General features: G+C 52.1%; 1 protein-coding gene across 1 annotated transcript in view; it reads right to left on the reverse strand.

Annotated features, from left to right (window-relative positions):
- LOC140396838 (phospholipid phosphatase 4-like) overlaps positions 1-6,794 on the reverse strand; it is a 53,225-nt gene extending 46,431 nt beyond the window's left edge. Inside the window, exon 1 of the mRNA XM_072485599.1 lies at positions 6,776-6,794. The gene's annotated coding sequence lies outside the window, so the exon portion shown is untranslated. The remainder of the gene's footprint in view (positions 1-6,775) is intronic.
- Positions 6,795-6,865: the final 71 nt, after the last annotated feature.

A 6,865-nucleotide genomic window follows, 5' to 3' on the forward strand; every position in this document is an offset into this window, starting at 1 on the left:
CGTGTGGAGTTGGCACATTCTCCCCGTGTCTGCGTGGTCTCACCCCCACAACCCAAAGATACGCAGGTCGGTGGTCCTGGACGGAGGGTAGATTACAGAGTCACCCACATTGTGTGCAATGGCGGTGAACAGGGCAGATGGGATTTTCAGCCATGTCGCCAAAGGGATGAACAAAATTGACACACAGCAAAAGACCCAGTTGATCCATCAAGCTTTCCTCTCCGGGGCGCAAGCTTCCCTGAACTCGGGTGGGGGGGGGGGGGGGGGGGGGGGGGGGGGGGGGGCGGGGGGGACCCTCAGTTGAATATAAACCTCCCACCTGGGTGCAGGTCGAGCCGCTCGGGGAGTGGAGACCTATTGTGTATCGGATAAAGCTAGTTATTGTTTCCTCCCCGCGGTTCAAGCGAGCTACTTTGGCAGATTGTACAATGCCTTCAATGTGCAGAAGATCCCAAAGATGCTTCACAGGAGTGACAATATTGACACTGGACTGTGAGGTATGGAAGAATCTCAGATATATTGTATTATAAGCACTTGGTACAGTGAGGTTTAAACGCCTGGGTTAGCGTGTGCTTGACTGCTGCAGGAGTGTTTCCAAAAATGTTGAAAGTTAACAGTTACGGGTTATCGTGTGATTATTGATCAGCAATAATGGGGAATTAATTGTCAGCTATTTTCTGGTGTGATGTTTTTGTTTTATGAATTTTGAGTACCCAATTATTTTTTTTTTACAATTAAGGGCCAATTTTAGCGTGGCCAATCCACCTACCCTGCACATCTTTGGGTTGTGGGGGTGAAACCCACACAGACACGGGGAGAATGTGCAAACTCCGCACGGACAGTGACCCAAGGCCGGGATCGAACCCGGATCCTCGATGCTCTGAGGCAGCAGCGCTCACCACTGTGCCGCATTTGTGTGATGTTCGAGATCATTTAACACTGTGTTAGTAGGAAAGTTTGTTTAAATATACCATATCCGTTAGTGAAATCACTCCCTGACTGAGGAATGCCTTCTTCACAGTCTGACAAAACTAAAATAAAATATCGGAGTTTCGGTCCAGTATTCTCGACACTGCTGGGGCCTGGTCCAATAACAGAACCACATCGAGAGATGACCAAATGTTTGGAACGGCGGTAGGTTTCACGGAGCATCTTGCAGAAGGAGAGCTAGAGGTGTGTGTGTGTGTGTGTGTGTGGAGGGAGGGGGGGGGGGGGAGTGTGGATTTCAGGGCTCAGGGTCAAGGCTGTAGGCAGGGCAGGGGAACTAAAGTAAGAGGTGCCCAGGAGACCAAATCTGGAGCAGGCCAGAAGCCTTGGAGGCTCGTGGTGCAAGAGGGTCATGCAGAAACCAGGAAGAGTGAGGCCTCGGAGGGTTTGAACACAAAGAGGGCAGTGTTACAATTGATGGGATGCTGTGTCGCCGAGCACAGACGAGATGGGTGTACCTCCAGTCCAGGTAGGTTGGTCAATGGAAGGCTGGCCACGAGTGAATTGGAACAGTCACGCCGAGATGGAGACGATGACAGGGGTGTGGGTTTAGGTAGCAGCAACTGAGCTGAGACAGGTAACGTTACAGAGGATGCGGCAAACATGGGGCCATTCATTACTCATGTCAGCTGGTGGTCTTGGATTGAGAGAGGATGTCACGGCTCCTTGTCACTGCCGTAAGCATAACCTTGTTCGGAATCTGTTCTCTGTGGGAACAATGTGGTTCCTGTTTCCAGAGCCTTCAGCCTGTCACCATTTGTCAATTGGGTACATCGAGTCCCATCTCCCAAGGGCAGCACCAAGAGATAGTGAGGGGGAATGGACAGCACGGTTAAACAGGCCAGCTTCAGTAGCTGTCCTGTGAAGGACTCGCCTCCTTTCTGTCTGCGTCACAGTGTCCTGTGTCATCCGGCTTTCGACAGGGAACAGCTGTTCGGCTGAGGCGGCTGGTTGCAAAGGTGAGCTCCAGCAGTTCTATTCAGGATTATACAGACCCAAAAGATTTTTCAAAAGTGCAAAAGTGTCAGTCAGGGAAGAGAAATACTTGGGGCGGCACGGTGGAGCAGTGGGTTAGCACTGCTGCCTCACGGCGCCGAGGTCCCGGGTTCGATCCCAGCTCCGGGTCACTGTCCGTGTGGAGTTTGCACATTCTCCCCGTGTCTGCGTGGGTTTCGCCCCCACGACCCAAAGATGTGCCGGGTGGGTGGATTGGCCGCGCCAAATTGCCCCCGAATTGGTTAAGAAAAAAAGAATTGGGATACTCTAAATTTATTTTTTAAAAAGAAGAGGAATAGTTGACCGCTCAAACACTGGAAAATAAACAAATGCTTGTGCTTCTGTCTCAAGACACCTCCGATTGCTTTCTGAAGTGGAGCCGCTGCCGGAATGTCGGGAACACCGAGGGTAACTGGTGCACAGCAAGCTCCCACAACAGCAACGCGAGCATGACCAATTCTGTGTTCCGGCGATGCTGCTTGAGGGCTACATGGTGGGCAGAACACCAAGGAGAAATCCCCTGTCCCCTTTCAACTAACGCCATGGAATCTCTGGGCCCCCAACCGTGTTTACGATATTCTGTGTGTTAACAGCAAGACTTCATTCACTATCAGTAGCTACATACATATATAATAATAATCTTCATCCGTGTCACAAGTAGGCTTACATTAACACTGCAGTGAGGTGACTGTGAAAAGCCCCTAGTCGCCACTCTCCGGCGCCTGTTCGGGGACACAGAGGGAGAATTCAGAATGTCCAATTTACCTAACAGCCCGTCTTTCGGGATTTGTGGGAGGAAACCGGAGCAACCGGAGGAAACTCGGATCATGTGCCTTCTGACATTACTGTGGGGGCATTACTCTGCACACATTAACCCTGTATACACCAGACCCCTCCACCATCAACCTGGCGAGAAGATTCCGGTCACCACGGCGGCAGTTCCAAGACCCGTGTTGAAACTGAGCGGAATCTCAGGCCGCCAGCTTCCAGCCACGTGGTTGACCTCTTATTCCGAGAGCCCCCCTGTTGGCCTGAGCAGGGGTGTACACCGGCCAGTTACGCCCCAATTTTGAAAAGGTCAAATTCAGACTGGTCAAATCGCAAGCTGCATGGAAACACCAAGAGGGGCGAGTTAGTCTGGAGGGCAGCTACAGGAAACCTCAGCAACAACACATCTGTGACCTCTATCACACAGCGATTTGGGCTCAACTCCAAGAACGGCGAGGCGGTAAAAAATGCTTCTCGCGATGTCTCACACATTGACGTTGTAATAGCAGAGCGTTTATGTTGTACGTTTATCGTATTTTCAGACATTCCTTAGCAGCAGTCCAGAACAGGGGCACTTTAAGAGAACGCTTGCGTGGCGTCACCGCAGGCGAGGTCGTAGGCCGGTTGCGCGGGTGACTGGACAGTGCGATATCCCAGCCTTTATTCATCGCCCGAAAAAGCTCTTAGTTTCTGTTCAACCTTCACAGCCTCCTGAAGTCAATCCTGTCAACACGACAAGGTTGAGACAGACAGATCTTTAATCAGTGAGGGAAGCGAGGGTTACGGGAAGAAGGCGGGAAAGCAGCGCTGGGGATTATCACGTCAGATCGCCGTTACTTCATCGTATGGCGGAGCAGACTCGATGGGCCGAATGGACTGCTTCTGCGTCTTACGTTTTGATGGTAGAGGCACCCATTCTGTTGCAGTGGCTTTGGGACCCCCTGAGATTGTGAAAGGCTCACCCAGCATCTCTTGTACGGCTTCGAAGGTGAGGCTTGATTTCGATCCGGATTCTTGCATTGGAGCTCACTCCTTGTCCTACTTTAATGGGATTCTGCTGTTCATGATTTGTGAATGTGAATAAACTCTGCGCGATGTGCAACACTCCTCTGAGCTCCTCTTAAGGGTACATGGTTTCAAACGTCTTCGTCACGATGCGAATTATCACGGTGCCTTGCAAGCCCACGTCATTGAATTCTGCTGTGCATTTCACAGAATTCATCACAGAATTTACAGTGCAGAAGGAGGCCATTCGGCCCATCGAGTCTGCACCGGCTCTTGGAAAGAGCACCCTACCCAAGGTCAACACCTCCACCCTATCCCCATAACCCAGTAACCCCACCCAACACGAAGGGCAATTTTGGACACTTCGGGCAATTTATGGACACGAAGGGCAATTTCTCATGGCCAATCCACCTAACCTGCACATCTTTGGACTGTGGGAGGAAACCGGAGCACCCGGAGGAAACCCACGCACACACGGGGAGAACGTGCAGACTCCGCACAGACAGTGGCCCAAGCCGGAATTGAACCTGGGACCCTGGAGCTGTGAAGCAATTGTGCTATCCACAATGCTACCGTGCTGAAAAGGTGCACTTGACCCCTCCTCTCAGTTCACCCCATGCTAACCAATTTCTACTTGTGTTTGTTATCTTTCCCCCTTTACCCGTAACCAAAGTTGCCATCTCTTGTGTGATACCCCTATTTGAAGTCCATGCACACGGCATCCACCGCATTATCCTCTGCCCAGCATGTCAGACACCTCCTCAAATAATTTACAGGGAGTTGCTTCCGCAATCTCGGGATATCTCAACGTGCTTTAGGGTCAATGAAATGTACATGGAATGATCTGGGAATTAGTGTCAGCTACTTGTAACATTTTTTTTCTTTGTCTTTGCGATACACTCCCAGACAGCTGAACTAGCTGTCAAAGCTGTGTTCGCGGCGAAATTGGAAAGTCACGTATCCCAATGATTAACGGAAACTACATTGGAGTCGCAGTCTTTCAGTCCAGGTTCAGTCCAATTCTAAAGAAATGCCAGAGGCCGGAAACAGAATTTCAGGATTGCTCGGTGTTCTTGTCAATACGGATGCTGGTGATAATCACCAGGTGGAGGTGGTAAGCTTGGCAAGTTCGGAAACTCTTTAGGTTTAATTTCATCATGCTCTCTGGCAAAAAGGGCTTCGCAGTGTGGTCCCCTGGAAAACTTACACGTAAGACATTAGTTCCTGGCTGTTTACAGACATTTACAGACAATACAACACTGTAGAGCAGGGGCTGTGCCCCCTCAGTAGAAGGTGGTCGTGCTCGAGAGCTGCCAGCCATAATCCCAGCAGTGCCAGGACTGAGGAGCGGGCATGGCTGAGACTGCAGGTGGGCTCAGGAAAAATAAAAGATGGAGACCAGAGCCTTCTTTAGCGGGAGAGGAATCTGACAGGCAGGGGAGAGGTGGGGGGGGGGGGGGAGGGGGGCTGAGGCCCTGTGGTGAGAATGAGCGGTGGTGAGGGGGGTTTGGAGGCCGGGCGGGGTGAGACAAAGGAGGGTCACACTTTCTGGGGTCAGGGTGGGTTTCCCGCAATGGACATCCACCCCCCCCCCCCGCCGCCTCCTCCAGCCCCTGAATGCTGTGTGCCCCCCCCCCCCCTTCTTTCCTGCCTTTGCAAAAACATTTTTCAGAAACGGGCTGCTCCTCCTGACGTGAGGTTTTGGTGGACTGGTTTGGAGACGAGCTCGGTTGCCCCTGCCCGTGGCGGGCAGGCAGGCTGTCGGGTTCAGGGTCCGTCCACCCCGCCGTCTCATGTCGGCCGGGGCAGGGGTGGGAGGGAAGGTGGTGGGTTCGCTAACCCGTGGATTTTATGTGCCATTCGCCCCACCACGCCTTCCGTCCCCCCCAACCTGAAACACACCGGCGGGGGGGCGATAAAATCCAGTCAAACTCTGCTTCCCCCCCCCCTCGTTACAGATTCTGCCTGACCTGCGGAGAAGTTCCAGCGTTTTCAGTCTGCATTTCAGATTTTCACCATCCACAGCATTTTGCTGGACTCAGTCAGCAGGCTCCGCGGACAATGCTGGCCTGGAGGACCCTTCGCCAGCCAATTGAACAATTCGAATCCATTGATCAGTGCAGAAGGGGGCCATTCGGCCCGTCAGGTCTGTGCTGACCCTCCGAAAGAGCGCACTACCTTGGCCCACTCCCGTTGCCCTATCCCCCGTCACCCCACCTGACCTGCACACCTTGGGCACCAGGGGTTAATTTAGCGCGGCCAATCCACCTAACCCTGCACACCTTTGGACTGTGGGAGGAAACCGGAGGACACCCACGCGGACAGGGGGAGAACGTGATTGAAGAAGTTACATCTGACCGATGCCTCAAGGGTGATTTACGAAAGCCCAGGAACACGTTGCGACCGGGACAAAAACCAATGTTCCATCCTCGGCGACTCTCTCTGGCATTTATGACAGTGCCACACCATGTACTGGCACTGACGGTTTCACCGGGGCTGTGCGCTCTAATCTCTGGACTGGTGAACCCACGGCTCTCCGACTCAGAGACGGAGTGCTGACTGGTGGAATTGGAGACGGGAAGAATTCTGTTCCCTGGACTCTTGTCAGCAACCTCTGACGTAAAGATGGCGTTGACCTGGATACTGAGGCCTGATGGAGGCGCAAAGAATCCAAGGGTGTCACGCCTGACAACATTACTGCAGCTGAATCCTTGAGGTAAAATCCATCTGCGAAAATTCCTCCAATGTCCTCATGAAAATGCGTGGGTGAGGAGTTCACATGGATAAAATTAGTGCCGCTGCTACAATTTCAAAGACTTGTTTATTTGCTGGAGTTGTATCTTTTAAACGGTTGACGAAGAGCAGCATTTTGTTTGCGACCATTGGTCAGATAAGCCCCAAGTGACATTCAGGGATAAGAGATGCAGATATTTAACGTTGATGATTTCGCCAAGCCCGATTCTGACAGCACAGGGGGAGTAGGCGCCCGGTGCAAAGTTGCAACTGAAGAGCTACTTACCAAAAACTCAGGGACTCCACATCACTGCCGCCGCCCGAAAACATACTGAAACTATCCAATCCTCCAGCGATCGAGTGGAATAGGATGTTA

The sequence above is a fragment of the Scyliorhinus torazame genome, chromosome 20 (genome assembly GCF_047496885.1).
Source record: "Scyliorhinus torazame isolate Kashiwa2021f chromosome 20, sScyTor2.1, whole genome shotgun sequence".
NCBI classification, from domain to species: Eukaryota; Metazoa; Chordata; class Chondrichthyes; order Carcharhiniformes; family Scyliorhinidae; genus Scyliorhinus; species Scyliorhinus torazame.